At 37.4% G+C, this 26,050-nt stretch overlaps 1 long non-coding RNA gene across 1 annotated transcript in view; it reads left to right on the forward strand.

Moving 5' to 3' along the window:
* Positions 1-16,026, forward strand: part of LOC102497837 (uncharacterized) — a 53,406-nt gene extending 37,380 nt beyond the window's left edge. Inside the window, exon 3 of the long non-coding RNA XR_335267.1 lies at positions 15,943-16,026. This is a non-coding gene — a long non-coding RNA (uncharacterized LOC102497837). The remainder of the gene's footprint in view (positions 1-15,942) is intronic.
* Positions 16,027-26,050: the final 10,024 nt, after the last annotated feature.

Here is a 26,050-nt window from a genome sequence, read left to right on the forward strand (position 1 = left end):
GAAAACATAAAAAAAAAAAAAAAAAAAGATAAGAAAGTGGTTTCAGGCTCTCTTGCATTTTCCAAACCTCATTCAAGTGCATTTAATCTAAGGAACCTCTTTTCACACAGAACCCTAGTCACAGTGGATAAATGTTTACAGTTTTCCTAAATCTTATTTAAGGATAGGTTAGAATCTAGACTGAACAGCTAGGGGACAATATTTAATATGACCCAACAGTGAGAATTGCCACACTCAGTCTCAGGCATAATCAAACCACTAATCTGTTTTTAATGAGAGTTGTGAATAGCATAAAATATTTGGCTCAGTCCTCTTAGTGTGCATTTATAAGTCATACCTCATAAAACTCATAAAATGGAGCCAGCAGGTGAGTAATTTTTAAGGTGGCTACATCCCACGTGGCCAAGCGTATGATTCAAGTCCTGGACCTGGTGGCTTGCAAAACATGCCAGATTGTGTGTGCATGCCCAAAATCCCAAGAGGAGAAGGGATTGCAGCATGGCCATCCCCCAGGGGGTGATTTCTCATTTTTCTTCTCTCTCTCTGTTATCTCTCCGGTAAATGCATGTGCCCTAACACAAACAAACAAAAACAAAACAAAACAAAAAACCCTCATAAAATGAGTGATTCTGACTCCCCACATTGGTCTACGTTACCTTTTTTCCCTTTTGGTTAATATCTTTAAATCATGAAAATAAGTGGCCTCTGGCTGGGATTTGAACTATGCAGTTGGCTATGTGAGATCTGGCACCTTTTGACTACTAGGCCACAGGGCCGGCACCAGTGTGATCTTTTATCGATATGGTATGGAAGATCCAGTTGCCCCCAGAGTAAGAGACAGTCTTGGGAACAGGCACGTGGCATAGTGGTTAAGGGTGCTGGGCTCCCACATGGTCTACCGTGGTTCAAGTCCTGGACCTGGTGGTTTGTTTTCTCACTTTCCCAATCTCTCTCTCTCTCTGTCCCTCTCTGGTCAAAATTAAGTAAGTAAGTAAATAAATAAATAAATAAATAAAGTTAAATAAAATAGTTCTTTTATAAAAAAATGAAATAGTCTTATTGTCTCACTAAGGCAACAGGAACGAAATGATTATGCTGACCCTATAACATACTCATGACTGCTAACTAATAGGATGACTAATTTTATATATTTGTTGATGGTTTTAACATAAGCCTATTTTCTTCTTTTTGTATGTGTGTATTTTGTTGTTGTTATGAATAACTATATTTTTAACTGAAGTAGACATAAGGAAAAAATGAAAAAATATAACTGTTAGCTAATTGGCTTTGAAGCTTTGGGGGATTCATTTTATTATGGAAGATTCTACTGAAAGATGAATACACATACACAGCATGAAAGGTATCGACCCCACAGAAACCACAGGAGAAGGTTCAATTGGCTTGCAGTGCTATCTGATTCAGAGGGGCATATACATAAACTAACTTTCACTGTTTTATTTATACATGTTTATCTCTTCTAAGCAGAGACTTACTCATTATTTGAAAAAGAATTCGATGAAAGACCAAAAAAAAAAAAAAGCCTAAGAGAAGAAAGTTTTAAAAAATATCTTTCTGGTACCTGGAAAACCTTATTTAAAGGTTTTCATCATGTGGTAAATTATTTCATTGAATTTTACATTTTAACTTAGTTTGACAACTTTTAATTATTTAATACCTGTGGCTTTTTAATTTTTGTCTGGAAATATTTATTCTCCAAGCATTGATGAGAGAAGAATCTCATCTATCTAGGTAATAAAGAAAATAAGTGGCTACATATTCAAGTTTTCAACTGTCATCTAGGAATAGGAATAGTTAACATTTGGGACCAGCAGTTAGCATAATGGCTGTCACTAGACTCCCATGTAGTCTACAGTGGTTTGCGTCCTGGACCCAGTGACTTAAAACTCACACTGGGCACATGTGGGTGTGTGCCCAAGATCCCAAGAGGAGAATGGAGGAGAAGGAATTGCGGCATGGCCATCCCCCCTGGGGGGTGATTTCTTGCTTTCTGTCTCTCTGTCTCTGTCTGTCTGTCTGGTGAGTGCATGCACCCTTACAGCAAAAACCTCTAAAAAAAAAAAAAGGAATAGATAACATTTAAGAATGACCTCTGAAACCACATTGTGCCTCAGTGGCAATGCAAATGAGAAAAGATAACTTGGGAAAGGTTCCACATTATATCCTAGGGGCTACCTGAGCATGCCAGATGGGCATGTACATGCTCATAATCCAGGGCCTCTGATCCTAGGGGTGGATTACAGCATGAAGACCCTGTTGGAATGTCTGTCACTGTCTCTATCTCTCTCATGGAAAAAGAAATGAAATTTAAAAAAGAATGAACATTTTTCCAAGGCTAAGCCCTCTGACTATTGTTTTTTTTCTTGAAGAGGTTTTCGCTATAGGGCGCATGCGCTCACCAGACAGACAGAGACACAGAGACAGAAAGCGAGAAATCATCCCCCGTGGGGTATGGTCATGCTGCAATCCCTTCTCCTCCATTCTCCTGTCGGGATCTTGGGCACGCACGGACACGCACCTGGCATGAGTTTTAAGCCACTGGGTCCGGGACGCGAACCGCGGTCGACTACATGGGAGTCCAGTGACATAGCCATTACGCTAACTGCTGGTTCCCCGCCCTCTGACTATTTTAATAAACCCCTGTCGGGGCTGTAAATACTAGTGGTTTCACAGGGAAAATGCATCTTCATGTTGAATGGAGCATCTAAAAAGATTTACTCCATTCTCTAAGCCTCTGAATGGTATATATTAATCTCCAGAAGATATATATTTGTATGTATACACACACACGCACACACACACACACACACACACACACACATATATGTACACACACAAAATATATGTTTGGTGCAAAAGTAATTGTGGTTTTGCATTGTTAAAATTTTTATATTGTATACATTCTTAAATAAATATGGTGACATTACACATTTTAATGAGCATTTCTTACTTTATATTTTTTGCTAACAACTTATTGCTGTTTATTTTATATGTATTTTAGACTATGGAATTGATATTTGACCAAAAGCAAATTTGAGCAATTTTCTTATTTGAGTTCAAAATGAGTCCTAAAGCAGTGAGAAAAACTCACAATATCAACAACTCTCTGATCAGGAACTACTAATAAACATACAGTGCAGTGGTTGTTCAAGAAGTTTTGCAAAGGAGATAAGAGCCTTCCAGATGAGGAGCATAGTGAAGTTGACAACCACCAATTGAGAGCAATCATTGGAGCTGATTGTCTTACAACTACACAGGAAGTTGTCGAAGAACTCAATGTCTACCATTCTATGGTCATTCGGCATTTGAAACAAATCAGAAAGGTTCAGCTTGATAAGTAGATGCCTCAGGAGCTGACTGAAAATAAAAACAAAACATTGTTTAGTGTCATTTTCTCTTATTCTATGCAACAACAATGAACCACTTCTCAATTGGATTGTGACTTAGACAAAAAGTGGATTGTACGTAAAGATTGGAGATGACTAGCTCCGTGATTGGACCAAGAAAAAGCTCCAAAGCACTTTCCAAAGTCAAACTTGCACCAAAAAAAGGTCATGATCACTGTTGGTGGGGTCTGATCTACTACAACTTTCTGAATCCCAGTGAAACCACTACATCTGAGAAGTATGCTCAGCAAGTCAAGATGCACTGAAAACTGCAACACCTATAGCTGGCATTGGTCAACAGAAAGGACCCAATTCTTCTTCATGAGATGCCCAACTGCATGTTGTGCAACCAACGCTTCAAAAGTTGAATGAAGGGAACCAGCAGTTAGCGTAATGGCTATGTCGCTGGACTCCCACGTAGTCGACCGCGGTTCGTGTCCTGGACCCGGTGGCTTAAAACTCACGCTGGGCGCATGTGCGTGTGTGCCCAAGATCCCGAGAGGAGAATGGAGGAGAGGGGATTGCGGCGTGACCATCCCCCCTGGGGGGTTATTTCTCGCTTTCTATCTCTATGTCTCTCTCTGTCTGTCTGGCGAGCGCACGCGCCCTACAGTGAAAATCTCTCCAAAAAAAAAAAAAAGTTGAATGAATTGGACTATGAAGTTTTACTTCATCCACCATATTCTCCTGCCCTCTTGCCAATGAGTACCACTTCTTCAAGTATCTTGACAGCTTTTTGCAGGGAAAATGCTTCCACACCCAGCAGGATGCAGAAGATGCTTTCCAAGAATTTGTCAAATCCCGAAGCACAGTTTTTTCTTTATGCTACAGACTGTTCTATCATAGATGATCACCTGTGTGATTTTTTTCTCCTGCTTTCTTTCTTTCTTTTCTTGATGTGTGTATACACACACATGCACACGCGCGTGCACACACACACACACACACACACACACATTTAAGAAGTTTTACAAAGGAGACAAGTGCCTTGAAGATGAGGGGCCTAGTAGCCAGCCATTGGAAATGGAAAATGACAAATTGAGAGCAGTTATCCAAGCTGATCCTATTGCAACTACATGAGAAGTTGTACAAGTTGTCATAAATACACACCACACACAGTGTTTTTAGCAGGTTTTTTACATGGCATTTCTAAATTACTGAAAACATATTTCTAATGATGTCACAAAAACCAGAGTCCAAACTACAGATAGAGAAAATCACCCATTTAAAATAATGAACCAGAAGAGGTTTCTGATTTTTTTGCTGCTGTAGGACTTAGATCTAAGAATACATAACTATAAATTGCACTTGTAGTATGAGAAAGGTGGAGGACCAATAGGGCTAAATGTATTTTGCTTTTCATATTAGCAATGAGAATAAATAATTCAGCAAAGTTAGGGTAATGATAACATTAGGTTGCATATTTTAAAGGATTCACGAGTATCCCAAAGAGTTACTCATTTAAGGCTTTTATAAATGTAAAGGATATGGAGAAAGAAAAACATCAAAAAATTTGAGCAACCAAGAAATGTGTGATATATCTCAGTGTCACAGAAAGCCAAGTACAAGTTTACTAAGGGAATTAAATAACCCCAAGCCAGATAAGTAAAACCAGGTTGTAGACAGGTTAAGCCAGGTGCAAACTATCACTCTGTGCCTTCTTTACAAATCCTTTTAAAACACATGACTATGTTTCCACCCCTACTGTTTTTGAATTCTCATGTCTCTTGTCTTGATCCCCAATATATCTGTGTTTATGGATTTCTGATTCCTCATCTCACTTCTAGAACTTTATTTCTTTGGCTTTTCTTTCCCATCAACACTGACTATTGGCCTCGTACAATGATTTGGTAGAGAAAATAAGGAGATGAAGTACATAAAAACTTTGTCCACATCTTTTGTCTGCAAGAAGGTGGCATATTTGGCATTTTAAAATCCTAGAATGGGAATTTGGGGCATAAGAATTTTAAAGTAAGCTACTTGAGAAGAGGCAGAAAAAGAATAATCTCTTTAAAGGATATTTAGAGTCAGAGTATTCATTGTATCAATAAAATCATCAGTTACAGATAGAAACCAGTTTATGGGTTATGTCATTCACTCTGAAGTTTCTATCTGCATTTTCCATTTTTATACCTACAACTTTGGGGAAAGTGTAAAGGATCTTCTAGTATTATTAGAGCTCCTAACCTTAAATATAGAGAGTCTATGATATCATTTGCCATATGACATGTGCAAATACATTTCATTATAATGTCATTGAAGTTGCCTGGGTGAGAACAGAGTTTTCCTGTCGCTATAGAGGCTCTCAGTATTCCCCTCTAGCCTGGATGCCTGAATCATTCCTACTTGCCCTCCTTGCAAAGACAGATTTGACCAAAGGTTTTGACCCAGAGTGTCATCTTTGAAGATGCCAGAATATGAACTTCACTGGCTTTTTCAGTATTTTTAATGTCCTGAAAAAGTTCAGTATGTCCCAAGTACATTCCATGGAAATCAATTGCTGACTTAACAGACTTTCTTAGTTGAACCAAACACATATAACAAGAAAAAAAAAAAAGCTAGCATATATTAAGTACTCACTATAAGTTACCTGATCAACTCATTTAGTCCTTAATAACTTTATGAGGCAAAAATTGTTATTATCTTCCTTTTGCAGATATGGAAACTGACACAGAGGAAAGTTAAGTAATTTGCCCACATATAAACTGTAGAAAAGGCTGAACTGGTACTTAAACAGATATGCTAGTGAGAGGTCCCAGAATTAGCATAAAGTAAATGGACTAAGGCAAGAAATGCCACTATAACAAGAATCTAAAGGACTTTTTTATTTAAATGAAAAAGAGAGACATTTCTTAAACTTTATTTATTTATTTCTTCCATGAGTGAGAGAGAAATAGACAGCCAGGCAGACAGACAGCTCCCCAACAGAGTCTTGATGCTGCAATTCACCCACTACTTCAACAGTGGACTGTGCCTCTTATGCCCAATGGACTCAGGGAAGTCTCTAGGCATGAACCTGGACCCTACCATGTAGGACAGCCTTGCAGAATATTGTGGGCTGCTGCTGGGCCACTATCAAGCCCCAGTGTAGGTATGTTCATGGGTTCTTGCCACCTTGAGTCCTTCTGCTCCACCCTCCCAGTTAGCTAGGACCACAGGCCCACACTTCCCCAGGCCTCCCAAGAGTCTTCAGACCCTGTGTCACAGCACACTTTCACTTGCGCCACCATGGCTGAGCCCAAAAAAGCTTTCTTTTTTTGGAGAGGTTTTTGTTATAGGGTGCGTGCGCTTGCCACACAGACAGTGAGTGAGAGAGAGACCGAAAGAGAATGGTGATGCTGCAATCCCTTCTCCACTCTCCTCTCAGGATCTTGGGCATGCATGCACATGTGCCCGGTGTGAGTTTAAGCCACCGGGTCCGGGACTTGAACCATGGTCAACTACATAGGAGTCTAGCGACATAGCCATTACGCTGGTCCCCCCCAAAAAGCTTTATATAACCATTGTTCTTTGTACACATTTGTCAATAGAATGTACACCTTGAGTTACATCCATTACTACAGTATATGCTTTGGGAAATGCTTCATTAATTTAGTTACATTCTCTATGAATTGTACTTTCAGACCTCTGGTCAACTCTGAAGTTCCAGAGTCCCTTATAAACTGTGGATAAATAAGTCTTAAATTTTCCAAGGAAAGGTTTCAGGATATTCCTTTACATTTACTTTAGAAATCCATAAAGAGTTAACAAACCAAAGATTTCTCACTTAATTCCCACTCTTACTGAGGGTTTGTTCTGCAGGAGCAGGAATTTTTGTTTGTTTTATTCCCTTCTATATCTCTGACATTTAAAATAATGCCTGGAACTTAGTGAGTACTCAAAAAAAAAAAAATACTGAACAAATAAATGAATTAAATGGCCATCATGAACCATAACCTGACTACAGGGCACATTTGTTTTAAACTATAAAGCTTAAAAGAGCATGGAAAAGGAAAATGGAGACTGATTTTGTGTTACCTGTCCATCTCATATCTCACCTGTATTCTTACTCTACTCCTAATAGAATTTTCCTAATTAAGATTCAGGTCTCATTAGATTGGAAGAGTTCCTTAGTTTGGTATATCGATTTTTTAAAAAAAATTTTTTATAAGCACAAGGAAAACACTTTTTTTTTCCATGAAGGCAGATGACAAATAGTTTTGCAGGGTTATGATGTGGTAGCTCTTGGATATACAGTAATAAACAAAATACCATTAGGCACCTACGTACTTACCATGGGTGTTTTATAAGTATGTTACAGAGACACTATTAAGTGTTTCACGGTATTGCTGATAGTTACTAAAAGTAACTTTTCTAGATCTATACTATGTATTATATATAAATATATAAACATGGTATGCATATATATATATATCCTTTGCACCTTCACCACATTTTACCTATGAGAAAACTAAGCCAATGAGTCAGTGGTTGGCTGAACTGAGATTATGAACCTAATTAGCCATTCTTTAGAAGTGAAATTTTAAACAGTAAACTATGGCCCTACTCTGACTTTGGTGGAGATGAAAGATATTAAACTATATAAATGCCCAACAAAATTATAAATGTAATAAGTGCTGTGAAAATCAGCAGAGGGTGTTATTAGAAAGTGTGTTGGGGCCAGCAGATGGCATAATGGTTATGTTGCTGGTCTCCTATGTAGTCGACCATGGTTTGAGTCCCAGACCTGGTGGCTTAAAACTCATGCCAGGTGCATGTGTGTATGTGCCCACAATCTGGAAAAGAGAATGGAGAAGAAGGGATTATGGCATGCCCGTCCCCTGAGGAGTGATTTCTCGCTTCTGCCTCTCTCTATCTCTCTGGCAAGTTCATGCACCCTATAGCAAAAATCTCTCTTTAAGAGAGAAAGAGAGAGCAAGCAGAGCCAGGGCCATTCATTGGCCCAAACTCCAGCTCCAGTCCCAGGCCCAGCTCTGCCAACCTCAGAGCCCCATTTCTTCCCTGCCAGAAAGGGCAGCTCCCAGCTCTCAAGCAGAGCCTACTTCTGTCTGCAGCTCCTTGCCCAGTCAGGGAAACTGAGGCAGGGCCATTTATTAGCCCCAATTCCAGCTCCAGCCCCAGCCAAGCTCTCCCAACCTCAGAGGTCCCCCTACTCCCTTCCAGAAAGGTAGGCTGTTTTTTTTCTCTTCCTTCTTTCTTTGGCTAATTCTTTACTTCTCCTTACCCCATAGGTAGCTCCCAGCTCTCAAGCAGAGCCCACTTCCATCTGTAGCCCCCTTTCCTCTTTCATATTCTTTTTTCTTGCCTCTTATGTTGTCATCTTCTCCTCACCCTCCACCCACCTAGAGGGATTGGACAGGTCTAGAATCATAGTTTTCTAACATCTTAGTATTGTGAGGCTCCCTGGGATCCATGCTTTATACTGAACCACCTGCAGAAAAGGAGAAACTGCTCTTCAGATACCTGAATAGAAAACTCCTCCCATGTGGGGACATTATTGCTAAACACGAAAGAATAGAGACTTTGTCACAGAAGCAATCCACAGCAAAAGGGAAGCAAACTAGTTCCCAGTGGCATAAACATTCTCCAAAAAGGTATCCAAAAGTTAATAAATCATTCAATGACTAGAAGTCGCAGAAGAACCTCAAGTTTGAAAAAATTAGGAAATATATCTCTATCAAAAGAATACAATAACTCTCTTCCATCTCTGGAAAAAGCAGAAGTTAGCAATATATCAGAGAAAAAATTCAGAACATTCATAGTGACAAAATTCTATGAGTTGGAACAGAAAAGAGACAAACTCCGGGAGATTAGAAGTCCTTCCAGAGTTCGAAATAAAATTGACACCGTAAGAAAGAATCAGATTAACTATTAGAGATGAAGTCTGTAATATAGGAAATCAAAAACTTTCTTGAAAGTGTTAAAAGCTGATTAGACCATGCTGAAGATTGAGTCTGAAACATAGAATACAAAACCTCTGACCTAGAAAAAAACACCGAAAAGATAGAGAAAATAACCAAAAAAATGAGGATAATATATGAAAAATACTAGATTCCATTAACCATTTAAACATCTAAATAATTGGTATCCCAGAAGGTGAAGAAACTAATAAGGGCATGGAAAAATCTATTTCATGAAATCCTAGAAGAACACTTTTCAAGTATAAAAAAAGCAGTCAAACATCCAGACCCAAGAAATACAAAGGACTCCAAACAGAATCAACCCAAGAGGATCCTCCTCACGGCACATTCTAGCCAGACTGGCCAAAACCACAGATAAAGATAAGATACTAGAATTGGCAAGAGAGAAATGTCAAGTGACTTATAAAGTCATCCCATTAGGCTAACTGCAGACCTTTCAACAGAAACAATGCAAGCAAGGAAAGAATTGGAAGATATATTGAAAGTGTTAAGAGAGAAACAATTTCAACCAAGATTATTATATCTAGCAAGATTATTCTTCATATGGGAAAAAGAAGATTAAAATCTTATCAAACAAAACCTGAAAGAATTTGCCAACACCAAAGCAGCTCTTCAGGAAATTCTGAAGAGACTCCTATTCCAGGAAAACTAAAGAATAAACAGCCAGAAATAAGGAAATAAAAGACAACCAAGACAATGGCCAACTTAAAGGCAGGTATAAGTTCAGAAATATTAATAACATTGAATATTAGTGGATTAAATTCTCCAGTCAAGAGACACAGACTGACTGCATAGATTTAAAAAAACAGAAACCCTGTATTCATTGCCTACAAGAAATACATCTCATGGATAAAGACTTACATAGACTAGAAGTGAAGGGCTGGAAAAAGGTATTCCATGAAAATGGGAACAAAAAAAAAAAAAAAAAGGAAAAAGATATTCCATGCAAATGGAAATCAAAAAAGGGCTGGAGTCACGATACTAATTTCCAACAAAATAGGCTTAAAAAAACTGTACAAAGAGACAAAGAAGGGCATTATATAGTAGTAAAAGTGTTAATCTATCAAGAAGATACAGTGCTTATGAACATCTTTGCACCTAACTCAGGAGCACCCAAATACATTAAAAGACTCATAGATCTAAAAGGAGAGAGAGAGACTGCAACACCCTAATTGTTGAGGATGTCAACTCCCCACTATCTCCTTTGGACAGATCATTTAGACAAAAATAAGCAAAGAGATAAAGGATCTAAATCATACTATGAATCAAATGGACTTAACAGACTTAACAGACATCTATAGAACCTTCCACCCAAAAACCATGAAATACACTTTCTCTCACCCCACACATGGAATCTTTTCAAAGATTGACCACATGATAGGGCACAAAGCAAGCCTTTACAGATTTAAAGGCATAGAAACTATATCCAGCATCTTCTCTAATCATGATGGAATTAAACTTGGCCTTAATTTCAAGAAAAAATCCTGAAAAATACATAAATACATGGAAACTAAACAACCTACTCCTGAGTGACTTCACAACTTCTGAAGAAATAAAGACTGAAATCAAAAGATTCATGGAAGTCAATGACAATGTGTACACTAGTTTCCATAATCTTTGGGACACTGCAAAAGCAGTCATAGGAGGGAAGTTCTTCACAATTAGTGCTCATAAGAAGAAGATGGAAAGAAGGCAAAAGGACCACCTAACATAATGCCTCAGAGAACTGAAAAAGCAACAGCAAAAACAGCCCCCCCAAAAAAAGACTCCAGGAGAAAAGATGTAATAAAGATTCAAGCATAAATAAATCAAATAAAAAATAAACGAACTATACAGAAAGTAAATGAAAGTAAAAGCTGGTTCTTTGAAAGATAAACAAAATCAACACACCACTAGCTAGACTAATTAAAAAGGAGAGAGAAAGGATCAAGGTAAATCAAATTCACAAAGAAGCAAGCAATATAACAACAGACATAATAGATATACAAGATGTCATTAGAGGATACTATGCCAACAAACAAGAAAATCTGGATGAGATGGACAAGTTCCTGGACACATATAATCTACCAAGATTGAGTCAGGAGGGTGATGTAGAAAGTCTAAATAGACACATAACAAACTATGAGATTGAATCAGTAATAAATAACCTCCCAACAAAGAAAAGCCCTGGTCCTGATGGCTTCACCTCCGAATCCTACAAAACTTTTAAAGGAGAGTTAACCCCCATTCTACTCAAGTTATTTCTAAAGATTCAAAAGGGTGGAACTCCCACATTTATTCTATGAAGCCTCCATAACCCTTATCCTTAAAACAGACAAGGACAGGATAAGGAAAAAAAACTATAGACTAGTATCTCTGATGAATATAGATGTAAAAATTCTCTACAAGATACTAGCAAATCATGCCCAACAACATATAAAAAAGATTATATATCACGACCAGGTAGGCTTTATTCCAGGAGTGTAAGGATGGCTCAACATACACAAAACCATAAATGGAATACACCATATTAATAGAAAGAAAGATAAAAACCATATGATTACATCAACTGATTCCAAAAAAGCATTTGATAAGATACAACATCCCTTCATGATCAAGACTCTCAGCAAAATTGGCATAGAAGGATCATTCCTGAACACAATAAAAGCTATTATGAAAAACCCATAGCTAACATCATCCTGAATGGGGACAAGCTGAAAGCTTTTCTGCTAAAAACTGGTGCAAGACAAGGATGCCCACTTTCTCCATTCCTTTTCAATGTAGTACTGGAAGTTCTCTCCAATGCAATCAGGAAAGAGAATAAAATAAAAGGCATTCAAAAAGAAAAAGAAGAGGTGAAATTATCTCTATTTGCAGATGACATGATTGTATACATAGAAGATCCAATGGTATCCATGAAAAAATTCCTGGAACTAATAAATTAATACAGTAAAGTAGCAGGATACAAATGAACATACAGAAATCTTTAGCATTTCTATATATGAACAGCAGGCAGACTGATAGAACTAAAAAAAGTAATTCCATTTACCATAGCAACACAAAGTACTGGATACCTACAAATAAATTTAACCAAAGAAGTCAAAGACCTCCACAAGGAAAACTATGAAAAGCTAAAAAAAGAAATAGAAAATTACATAAAAAAAATAGTGGAAGGACGTGTCCTTGGCAGCTTGAAAAATATGCCAGGTGTGTGTGCATGTGTGCCCTAAATATTGATAAGATGGAGAAATGAAGGTAAAAGAATTGTGGGGTGACCATGCCCCATGAGACAGGGGATGGGCACTTTCTTGGTCTCTCTCGCTCTCTCTCCCTTTCCCTTGAGAGCATCTGTGACCTTTGGTAAACAAACAAAAAAAAACCTAACAGAACAAAACACAGGGGCCAGCCAGGTGGCATGGTGGTTAAAATGACTGGATTTGACATTGTCAAGTGTGTGGTTTGAGTCCTGGACCTGGGCAGCTTGAAAAACAAGCCAGGCATGTACACATGCATGCCCAAATCCTAAAAGGAGAATGGAGTTTTTGTGGCATGGTTGGTCTTCCTGGGGTGTGATTTTTCACTTTCCCTCTCTCTCTATGTCTCTCTTTGGTGAGTGAACATATCCTACTGTAAAGAAAAAAAAAGATATAAGAATAAAAAAAAATGGGGGTCTAGTAGGTGGCGTAGTGGTTAAGAGTGCTGGACTCCTACATGGCTAACCACAGTTTGCGTCTTGAATCTGGCTTGCTTTCTCACTTTCCCACTCTCTCTCTCTTGCTCTGTCCCCCTGATCAAATTAAAATAAATAAATAATTAAACAAAGTTAAAATTTAAAAAAATTCCTAAAAAAATAGTTTGAGTAGATATGTTTATCACATGTGAGCACCAGTTCTGGTAATTTGGTATAGGATTGAAAACTTTTTTCCTTTTCTTTTCTTTTCTTTTTTTTTTTTTGCTATAGGGCGCATGTGCTCGCCAGACAGACAGAGAGAGACAGACAGAAAGCGAGAAATCAGCCCCCAGGGGGGATGGCCACGCCACAATCCCTTCTCCTCCATTCTCCTCTCAGGATCTTGGGCACGCACACACACGCGCCTGGCGTGAGTTTAAGCCACCAGGTCCAGGACTCGAACCACGGTCGACTACGTGGGGGTCCAGCAACATAGCCATTACGCTAACTGCTGGTCCCAGGTTAAGAGGTTTTTGCATGACAAAAGACACAGTAATTAGAATGAATCAACAGCCAAAAAAATGGGAAAATATTTTTGTAAACTATGCTTCAAATAAGGGACTGTTAACCAGAATATACAAGGAACTCAAGCAGCTTTCCTGAAAAAAAAAAAAAAAAGATCAACCTTATTAAAAGATGGGAGAATCAGTTGAAAAACCAACTCGCTAAGGGAAGACATACAAATAGCCAAAAGGCAAATGAAAAAATGCTCAACATCCCTCATTATAAGGGAGATGCAGATCAAAGCCATAATTAAATACCACCTAACCCCAATCAGAATGACTAAGATTAAAAAAACAAAAACTGATAAGTTCTGGCAAGGATTTGATGAAAGGGGAACTCTCCTACACTGCTGGTGGGAATATAAATTGGTTCAGCCTTTGTGGAGAACAATATGGAGATTCCTCAAAGATCTATAAATAGAACTACCATATGATCCAGTAATCCTACTGCTTGATATCTACCCAAAGGACAGAAGAATTCTTAGTTGGAAAAGTGCTTGCACATTGATGTTTATTGTGGCATTATTCACAATTGCTGAGACATGGAACCAATCCAGATGTCCATGAACAGAGGAATGTATTGAAACAGTGTGGCACATATACTCTATGGAATACTATTCAGCCATAAACCACAACAAGAAAGTGGATGATTATGGAAAATTTACTACTGAGTGAAGCAAGCCAGGCTATGAAAGAGAGACATTGTATGTCTTCACTTAATATGTACGGAATGTTCTCACTCTATGGCTAAAACTGAATTTCTAGAGGATATAAAAACATAGAAAATGGCTATAGATACCAGATATGGTGTGGGAAGAGGGCAGGAGAAAGAGTCTGAGGAAGATATTAAAGAGAAAAATAGAGAGACAAGACATTTATTGGACAAAGAAATGGGTTATTATTTGTTAAAGATAACATGTAGAGTATCCCCAACTGAACTGGTGAGAAATGTATTCATGTTGGAATATTCACTTTACAAGCTAAGTGACATATGTGATTGAATGTATAAAAGAAATTGAAATAAATAATATTTTTTAAAAAAAGAAAAGAAAGTGTGGTGGAGGGAGAGTCAGAGTAGGACTCTGAAAAAAATGTCCATTTAAGCTGATACACCAGAGGATAGTAGTGAATAGCCATGGAGAGTGGGGAAATTCTGTTATAAAGGGAATCTATGTATATTTCAATGGCCAAGGCAAGAAAGGCAGGTCCTTATACTATTTAAAAACTGAATGCAGTGCATTGGGATGATAGGTTAGGAGTTAGGGCAGGGGCAGGGTAGAGAAAAATGAATGTAGGGCACAAGAAAAGGCTGAAAAGGAATGAGACCATATTGTGTTGTCTTTGTAAACAATATAAAATTTTGCATATCATTTTTATTTCAGCAAGAAATCACTAAGATTTTAGCAGGGATGAGACATGAACCTATTTATATTTTACAAAGATCCTTCAGTCTACTTTTTGTACTTTCATAGCAATAAATTATCATGATGATGAGCAGCATGTTTCTGAAAGAATATTTCTTTTTAACAGGTTTTTTCATTACTTCAGGTAGTTTATTTGTTTTGAATACAAAAATCATATGAATTAAAATATGCCATTACTACAAATAAACTTGATATATAAAAACCAAATTTAGGGGCCAGCAAGTGACATGGTGATTAAGGTGCTGGACTCCATCATGACAGACTGTGGTTTGAGTCCTGGACACGGCGGCTTGCTTTCTCACCCCCTTCCCATCTTTGTCTCTCTCTAATCAAATTAAAAAATAAATAAAATTAAAAAATAAAATAAATCTTTTTTAAAAGAGCAAATTTAGAAAATCTTTACATGTGAATATAAAATAATATAAAGGAAAAGATATGTGACAAAAACACTATTAAACACTTCACAGTATTATTGATAAAAGGTTACTAAAAGTAACTTTTCCAAACCCATATAGTTCTCATTGTAGGCTTTGTAAATATTAAATAACATTAAAGTATTTAGATACTTAGACAATATTTGTTTAAGGAGTACTGATGCAGCAAAATACAAATGTAAATTATTACAGTTATTAATACATAAGTCTACAGTAGGATTAATAAACTGATTCAGATCTGTCTCATCTGTATTTTGAATATTATTAATCAAAAGGTAAAAAAAGCATTTTATTGAAATTCATTAAAAAGAATGCTTATATTGTCTTGAATAATAAAGAGCTGAGACTAACAGGTTTACACTGATAGTGCATCTTTGCAAAACTATCGCCTACAAATAGAACTTTGCTCCCTTTAGGGTGCTTGATGTTTGTATGTCATTGGTATAAACAAGTCGTCTTTCGGTATTAGAAGGAAAATCCATGGCCTATAGCACTGGTTAAAAGCAGGCGCTGTTGCTCTAACAAAGAATATTTCTTACTCTTCTAGGGCTGGTCGGAGATTGGCAGGAACTCGGCTCTAAACATCGGGATCAAGCTCACGGTCTAGCAGCGCTCCCAGGAGGGCGATGGCAAAATAGCAGCCTGCCAGAGAGCAGTAGGAAGGTAAGGAACTAGTTACCTTGAGATGGTTCTGAAGGGGGTTGTAACAGGAGGAAAGAATACAGAAAGCGTGGAGGCGACAGGTTAGACAGCAAGGGAATTGATCTTATGCAGTCAGTTAATGATTCTAGCAGCTTTCGACCACTGAGAATGTTACAATTGGTAAGGGCAGGTGGCAAGCGTGAATTATCTCTTGATAACAGGGAAATCCTTCACAAAGATTTTAATGTTCTTGCCTAAGAGCAAGAACACTGAAATATTGGGATTCTACAACAATAATGCTTTAATGCCAATTTTAAAAAGCTATATTATTGAAGTGCCACCTGTCCAATTTAAGAATACAAATGAAACCAATGAATACAGCCTAGAGTATGTGCTGGTGATTCTGTTGTTATGGTGAAAAGCAGTTGGTTAATTTAAGCACCGATACATTGTTGAATACAGTCAAATTATCACTGGGCTTTCACTAAATTGCTCAGCAGATTATTCATTCATGTTTTAAGGTGACCTAAAAATACAAAATAGTTAAAATATAAGTGGAAATATTACTATTTCTCTTCTTTTTAATTATACATATGCAATTATTCTTTTAAATGGGGACATGCAAGGGATAGCACTGAAGTACTGGAAATTCTGTAAATGGAAATTAAGAATGAGGAGAGGGTGGGGGTAATTTTGGTTTAGTGAAAGAGGCATTGAATGGAAGTATTTTCAGGCCATGGAAGGAAGCATAAAGAGGTGTGCTGAATTCCTCCTTGACTCAGGAATTTCTCAGATTTTAGATTTCTCTGTGTTCACACATCTTGCTTTGTGCACCTTGAGAGCAACAGAGCATGCCTTCCTTCCTGTTTTAGCTCAAAACCTTCTGTTGAAAGTGTGAATTAATATTAGTTCTAATACAGTTCATTGTATTATTAGAGTATCAGAACAAGTTTGTCTTTTTCACCAAAAGCCCATGTCAGAAATTTAATCCACAGCTTCAAAGATGAATTATTTTCATTTAATTAGTTATATAGCTGTATATAATATCATAACTGTTTAATAGTTCAAAGACTAATATTTTATGAAGAACATACCTCTATGACAGGTATGAAGCACTATGTCAATAAAACAGACATGGTCTTTCCTCTCTATAGTGGATAGCCTAGAGGGTACTTTATTAATCTTATAGCAGTCATTGATTTGGGCCAACCCATGGTTCAAATCCTGTCCCCAGTGTCTTGAAAAATACTCTGTGTATGTGCGTGCATGCCCAAATCCTGACAGGATAGAGTAATGGAGGAGAAAGGGTAAGGGCAGGTGGCAAGCGTGAATTATCTCTTGATAACAGGGAAATCCTTCACAAAGATTTTAATGTTCTTGCCTAAGAGCAAGAACACTGAAATATTGGGATTCTACAACAATAATGCTTTAATGCCAATTTTAAAAAGCTATATTATTGAAGTGCCACCTGTCCAATTTAAGAATACAAATGAAACCAATGAATACAGCCTAGAGTATGTGCTGGTGATTCTGTTGTTATGGTGAAAAGCAGTTGGTTAATTTAAGCACCGATACATTGTTGAATACAGTCAAATTATCACTGGGCTTTCACTAAATTGCTCAGCAGATTATTCATTCATGTTTTAAGGTGACCTAAAAATACAAAATAGTTAAAATATAAGTGGAAATATTACTATTTCTCTTCTTTTTAATTATACATATGCAATTATTCTTTTAAATGGGGACATGCAAGGGATAGCACTGAAGTACTGGAAATTCTGTAAATGGAAATTAAGAATGAGGAGAGGGTGGGGGTAATTTTGGTTTAGTGAAAGAGGCATTGAATGGAAGTATTTTCAGGCCATGGAAGGAAGCATAAAGAGGTGTGCTGAATTCCTCCTTGACTCAGGAATTTCTCAGATTTTAGATTTCTCTGTGTTCACACATCTTGCTTTGTGCACCTTGAGAGCAACAGAGCATGCCTTCCTTCCTGTTTTAGCTCAAAACCTTCTGTTGAAAGTGTGAATTAATATTAGTTCTAATACAGTTCATTGTATTATTAGAGTATCAGAACAAGTTTGTCTTTTTCACCAAAAGCCCATGTCAGAAATTTAATCCACAGCTTCAAAGATGAATTATTTTCATTTAATTAGTTATATAGCTGTATATAATATCATAACTGTTTAATAGTTCAAAGACTAATATTTTATGAAGAACATACCTCTATGACAGGTATGAAGCACTATGTCAATAAAACAGACATGGTCTTTCCTCTCTATAGTGGATAGCCTAGAGGGTACTTTATTAATCTTATAGCAGTCATTGATTTGGGCCAACCCATGGTTCAAATCCTGTCCCCAGTGTCTTGAAAAATACTCTGTGTATGTGCGTGCATGCCCAAATCCTGACAGGATAGAGTAATGGAGGAGAAAGGATTGCAGTGTGACCATGCTCCATTGTGGGAGTGCTTTCTCCCTCTTCTTCTCTCTCTGACTTTCTGTGTTTTTCCATTTCTCTTTTTGGCAAGCACACGCACCTTCTGGCAATATATATTTTTAAAATTTTTAAAACTAAAACTTTTTTAAGATTAAAAAATGAAATTTAAAAGCCCCAAAATTAAAAGGTAAAGGAGAAGGAGGGGGAGGGGGAGAGCAGGAGAGGGAACCATGTGGTAATAACTAAAGCGGAGCCATAGTAGATAAGGGTGGAGAGGATGTGGATCATTACATGTGGCAGACACTGTCCATAAATGCATGTATTATCCAGTTTATCACTCTGCAGTCTGATGTAGTAGATATTCTTACTATATAATCCACATTCAATATTCAGGAGAGAGACCAGGAGTTGGTGCAATGGCTATGTTGCTGGACTCCCATATAGTCGACTGTGATTTGAGTTCTGGAACTGGTGGCTTAAACTCATGCCGGGTGTGTGTGCATGTGTGCCCAAGACTCTGAGAGAAGAATGGAGGAGAAGAGATTGCGGCATGGCCATCCCCCTGGGGAGTGATTTCTCTCTCTCTCTCTCTCTCTCTCTCTTGCTGTCTTTCTGGCGAGCACACATGCCTGATAGAAAAAACCTCTCCAAAAAAAAAAAATTATTTTTCAGGAGATTTTAAATTGGGTGCACATAAATAGATTGAAATTGCCTAATGTCACACAATTAATAAATATTTATATATTTCTCATCCAATGGAAAATAGACAATGGAAGATTTTTAGAAAGAACAATTAAAACTATTAGGACTAACCACGATATAAACCCTCTGGCCTAGTTCATCTTTGGCAACCCATTTTCTGGGACCTGCTCTCTACTTGGAAACTCTGTTCTTCCTTCTCTCTCTTAATAAAGTCCACTTGCTATCTTCTCCTTCCTATCCCCCCAAAAAACCCAAAACCCAAACCAAACAAAACTAAACAATTAGGACTTTAATACACACAATAGATAGTAGTAGAACTTCAGAGAGTGGGCTAGCTGGTGGCATGGTGGTTAAGGTAGCTGAGTTTCACATGACTGACTGTGCAGTTTGAGTCTCGGACCCAGCACTATAAAACATGCTGGGTGTGTGTGAGTGCATGTCCAAAATCCCAACAGGAGGGAGAAATGGAGACGAGATTGCAGTGGGACCATTCCCCTTGAGGGGTGCTCTTTCAGTTTCCCCTTCTCTGTCTCTGTATTCTTTCTCCTCTGGTGAGTACATGTGCCCTCTGGCAGTTTAAAAACAACCACCCAAAAAACACAGAGATGCCAGTGACAAGCATTATAATAGGACTCACTAATTGTGACCCTCACTGCTCTTTGTACATTTTGTTTTATTGCTATTACCAAACCACCAACATTTCCTGCTAATGTGCCTTCCAGAAGAAGTCTTCAGAATATTATAATGAGCAGACATGAACCTACAAGGTTAAACTGTCAGTCAGGAACAATCTCCTGGTTTTCAAATAAAGCTCTTTTAAACTATTTATATACGAATCATTCAGCCAAGAGCAAGACATCAGAAATTCTTAGTGGGAGGCAAATCAGAGGTCATAACAAATTATTGCAGTCAGTGAACATTCAACTAAAGGAAGCCTATAAAATGAAGAAAACAAAACAGGAAGGCTTTGACTCCTTTCATTCATATTAAAATGCTGACACAACCTTGATTATGTGTTATAAACAGTGTGATTGGACCACTGCTTCACCATATGGGACTGAGAGCTATAAATATGTTAGATATTGGTTCTTAGCAAAGGAAAATATAGAATAGACTCTTTGTACGAATCATATTTTTATGAGGCTGCTGAAGAGTAGCTGAGTGTTGAATCAAATCACGAATTCTCAAGGCCATCATAATCGGAGTAGGCAAAGTATATATTTGCTCAGGGAAACATCTGTTAAAGAATTTCTCCCGAGTCTCATCAGTAGTTGGCAAGCTTTACTGCTTTAGCTGTGTTTTCATTATTGGCCTGTCTGCAGAATCATTTACACTGGTTGTCCTTCTATCATTAATTCACTAGTAAAGAAATGATCTTTCTAATGGCCTGCTTTTGTTGATAATGCTCACAACAAAATTTAAATAAAAAAGTCACTCTCTGATATGTATTTTGTTCAATTATATTTTTGAGTTTTACGTACATGTACAGAGCTCTGAAAATGATAAAAATAGTAAGTTATAAGAAATGAGTGTGAATTAACCATGGTGCTTAGAATTACAGTTCAGCTACTTTCAGAATATTACAGAAACTCTTCCTTTACCGTATAAATGCATGGTTCACTATGGTCAAGCCTTCTTTGCTAATACCTCTTGGTGAAATTATTGGAATCAGCTAAATTGTAGAAACTTCTTTTTAGTCCAGATAGAGTCATCCTTCAGCAAAATTTGTTTCAGTCAAGCTATCAAATTGATAACAAGAGGTAAAGCATTTTCTGGGGGAAAAAAGAGAGAAGAAAACCAAAAAATCATCTTTTTTGAGTCGGTTGTCTCCAAGCTATATGTTACAGGTGGCATAAATAAAATTTATCATGAACTGGCGGGCCAGCAGGTGGCGTAGTGATTAAAGTGTTGGACTCCCACATGACTGACCATAGTTTGAGTCCCAGACCCCGTGGCTTGAAAATCATGCTGAGTGAGTGCGCATGCATGTCCAAAATCCCAAGAGGAGAATAGAGGAAAGGGGATTGCAGCATGGCCATCCACTGGGGTATGATTTCTCACCTTCCCTCTCTCTGTCTCTCTCTCTGGTGAGTATACACACCCTATTGCAAAAAAACCTAAAATACACATACATAGTGGACATTTTGGAATATATTTGATAATAAAGCGAGCAGCATCATGTTATTTTCTGTCTAGATTTCCATTTGAAGATTTCCATAGGTCATATGGTGAATAAGATGCTACCTTAATAAATCTATATTAATATGTCTTTGCATAATGTTTTATAGTTGCTTTGGACATGAGTTATTTTTGATATGATACTTGCTGACATAGCTATCCATATTCCCATATAATTACTAACATGGAATAATAAAAGATTATAGCTTTCTTTAACATTTTCTTTGGTCAAAATATTGATATAACTTGGCAAACAAAAAGCATAAACAGAATGAAAGTAATACTTCTGTGGTACACATTATCAACCTGTGGTTGTTGATAATATTATTAAGTTTCAGTAACTGTTTATGTCATCCATCTCTGGCAAGAACCTTTCAGGGTGCTTGATGATATCGCAAGTATCAAGCTGTGCTGCATTAAAAAATGATGAATCTCTGTCCAGGTAAAGCTTTGCCCTTTGGCTATCATAATGTATCACCATTTTGTTTACAAATGGGTATTCACTATGCTAAATGTCAACACTGTGCGTGAGCTTTTATAAAAATGAAAATGTTTAGGCACTAGCTAATATCAGAACGTGTAGTTAAAATTGCAGTTGGAAGTCTAGGAAAATAATTGCAATAATCGAAAATAATCATTCATTTAAAATAAATGATTTTGGTAAATTGAAACCACTGTGGTCTAAGTATTTAAATGATTAAAAACTATTATTTAAAAATAACATTCTCTGGGGGCCAGCAGGTGGCGTGGTGGCTAAAGGCGATGGATTCCCACATGGCTGACTGCCCGGACTTGACGGCTTGCTTTCTCGCTTTGCCTTTCTCTCTCTGTCTCTCTCTGGTCAAATTAAAAATAATAATAATAACCAATGAAATTAAATAAATAATTCTTTAGAAAAATAACATGCTCTCATAGAATAACTCAATTTTAACTTTCAATTTTCATTCAAACCATAGATTACATATTTTACCTAAATGTAACTTTACAGAATCATACATCAATTTGGTAACTTTTAAGTTTCAAAGGAATCTCTTTTTAATCTTTACTGATAAGTTTGTTAAACCATCAGCGACATTTGGCCCAAGTTATTATAGTTTTAGACAAGAGTCTTTTGTTTTTGCTAGGGAATCGATTTTCTGAACACACAATGGAAATGACTTTATCTCCTTTTTTGCTAGTTGCCTTGTAGGCAGCTGTGTCACTCCTATATATCCTTCCTCATTAGTCAAAGGTCACATTTCACAGATTTGCAGGAGGAAAATTGCAGTGCTTGCTGTAACTCTTTTCTTTTTTTACTTTTAACTTAAATATTTAGTCCTGAATCTGTGTTTTCTATAATAGTATTTTATATTCAAACTGGCTTGATTATTATTCTTTATTCAATGAACATGGTAAAAACTCTATTCTTACCAGCAAAATTTTCATGTAGAAAAGAATGGAAAACAGTATAATCATCATACAGGAAAACACCACATAGCTTTATCAAATATTTAATAATTTGACATATTCAAATTTTGAAATAAACATAAATAAAATACATTTTATATTTTATAGTCTTAGAGTTTAGTTTATTTCTTATCTGGGTGAGAGAGACAGAGAGACACAGAAAGACCACACACCCAAGAGAACCCCAACATTACAGTATACTCCCAGCTTCAGCCAGCACCAGTTGATGGATACACACATGCATACTGGTGTATTCATGGAGGTCTCTGGACATGAACTGAACCCTTCCATGTAGGTCAGCTTTGTAGAACGTTGTGTTTTACTGTTGTACTACTGTCTAGCTTCAGAGTATAATTAAAAACAGAAAAAAAAAATTATTTCTGTGGGAGAGTGAGACAGAGAAAGACGGAGAGATCTGCAAGTATAACAGGATCTTCACATCACTATTCATCTCCAGTCTCAGCAAGCCTGGACCATATGCACGTGTGCTCATGCCTGGTGCTTGGCATGATGGGAACCCAGGACTTTTCCCATGTGGGTTCAGTCACATTACCACAGTGCCACCTACTGGCCTCTGATAAATTCAGATTTTTTTTTTTTTTTTAAGACATAAAATATTGGGGCCAGAGGATGGCATAGTGGTTATGTCGCTGGACTTCCACATAGCTAACTGTGGTTCAAGTCCCAGACCTGGTGGCTTGAAAATCATGCTGGGTGCATGTGCATGTGTGCTCAAGATCCTGGGAGTAGGATGGTAAAGAATGGACTGTGGCATGTCCATCCCCCTGAGGGGTGATTTCTCACTTTCCCTCTCACTGTCTCTGTCTCTCTCCCTGGCGAGTGCATGTGCCCTAATGCAAAAACTTCTAAAAAAAGACATAAAATATTACAGTAAGAGTTGTATGGTGCCTTGACTATCCTACCTTGTCTCCCTTCCCTCAGTTTATACTCTGTTTATGGGAGTGTTTATTAATTGCATGTATTTACTCTACATTTTATCTATAAATGTGACCTACAGTTTTGTATGTTTTCAGTGCTTATAAAGATAACATGATAATAGGAATACCATTATTTAACACTTGTATCTGTTTGTTCAGCTTTCTGCTTTTGAGTTTTCATCACATTAATGCATGTGTCTCTGGTTCATTGCTTTTAAATGCTGTATGTTATTCTATTGATGGAGTATACCACAATTAATCAGCTTTTCCTTTTTGATGAGCAGTTAGGCCTACATCCAGTGTTTCATTATTATGAACACCGTATGTTAATAGCCTACCTTATGTTTGCTTATGCAGATATACTAGGGTTTCCCTAAAGATTATATAGCTAAAAGTTTAAATGGTGTGCATTCCTACAGCTTTATTAGGATGCTGCCTTTCAGGGTATTTGTATAATGTTACACTTTTAGCAATGTATATGAGTACAGTTTTCCCACAACCTTATCAATATTGAATGTTACAAAAATATTTTTAATTTTGTCAGCCTGATGAAAATGAAATTATATTTCACTGTTCTTTTCTTGCTTACTTCCTGTTTTTGGAAATGAAGCTTAATATCTTATTATACAGTTATTAAAAAATTGTTTTTATTCCTTGGATTGTCTATTCACATCCTTTCCTCTTTTTTTGTTGTTTGCCTATTTTATTTACTGGTAGGAACTCTTTATATACTGTTGTAACTAATTCTTTTGTTAACTGCAATAATAGCTTCTCTAATTGGTAGATGGTTGTTTGTTTTAAGTTTTACTATAGGGTGTGTGTGCTTGCTAGAGAGAGAGAGAGAGACAGAGAGAGAGAGAGTGAGAAATCACCCCCTAGAGGGATGATCACACTGCAGTCTCTTCTCCATGATCCTGGCATATTTTTCAGGCTGTGGCATCTGGGACTCAGACTACACAGTTGGCCACATTCAACTGCCTTAACCACTATGCCATTCACTGACCTTGTTTTGAACTTTATCAACAATGTTTGAGAAGTTTTTCTCTCCATTTTAGTCCTAAAGATATTCTACTATATTTTCTTAAAAAGCTTACAGATCAGGGACCAGCAGGTGGTTAAGGTGCTGGATTTCCACATGTTGACTTCGGTTTGGGTCTTGGACCTGGTGGTTTGAAAATAACCCAGTGTGTAAGTGTACATGCCCCAAATCACAGGAAGAATGAATTGTAGTGTGGCCATCACCCTCTTTCTCACTGTCACTCTCTGTCTCCCTCCAGTGAGCTCCTGTGCCCTATGGGAAAAACCTTAAAAGGGTTTACAAGTACAGATCTTTAAAGGTCTTAAATTCATTTAGAATGTATTTAAGGTAGGATTTCTAATTCTATTTTTATTATATATAAAAAAACCTCTTTTCATAGTAGCATTTATTACAGAGCAAACTCCTCACTCATTTTTCATGCCCTCTTTGTCTTGTATCAAGTTTCCAAATATTTGTGAGTCTGTTTTTGTCCTCTAAATTTTATCATATTAATCTAATTTAATTAGATTAATTAATTAAGTATTAATTATTAATATAATTCCTCTATAAACTTTTTTTTTTTTTGGAGAGGTTTTTGCTATGGGGCACGTGCGCTCGCCAGACAGAGAGAGACATAGAGACAGAAAGCGAGAAATCATCCCCCAGGGGGGATGGTCACGCCACAGTCCCTTCTCCTCCATTCTCCTCTCGGAATCTTGGGCATGCACGCACACGTGCCCGGCGTGAGTCTTAAGCCAGCAGGTCCAGGACGCGAACCACGGTCGACTACGTGGGAGTCCAGCGACATAGCCATTACGCTAACTATAAACTATTTTTTTGAGAGATTTTTGCTATAGGGCACTTGTGATTGCCAGAAAGACAGAGAGACAAAGAGACAGAAATCGAGAAATCATCCCCCATGGGGGATGGCCACACTGTAATCCCTTCTCCTCCATTCTCCTCTTGAGATCTTGGGCACGCGTGCACACACACCCAGCGTGAGTTTTAAGCCACTGGGTCCGGAACTCGAACCGTGGTTGACTACATGGGAGTCCAGCGACATAACAATTATGCTAACTGCTGGTCCCACCTCTATAACTAATTAATCTAATACCATGGCAGACTCATGTGGTATCAGTGTACAATTTAGGAAAAAAAATCCATTCTTACTTTTTATTTTTTAAACTTATTTTTGTCTAATTGCTCTCTTGTAAATTTTTGGATAAAACTGTGAAGTTCTTTGAAAGACTTAATTGGGGGCCAGCAGGTGGCATGATGATTAAGGGCACTAGACT

This window comes from Tupaia chinensis, unplaced genomic scaffold (assembly GCF_000334495.1).
Source record: "Tupaia chinensis unplaced genomic scaffold, TupChi_1.0 Scaffold000373_1, whole genome shotgun sequence".
Taxonomy (NCBI): Eukaryota; Metazoa; Chordata; class Mammalia; order Scandentia; family Tupaiidae; genus Tupaia; species Tupaia belangeri.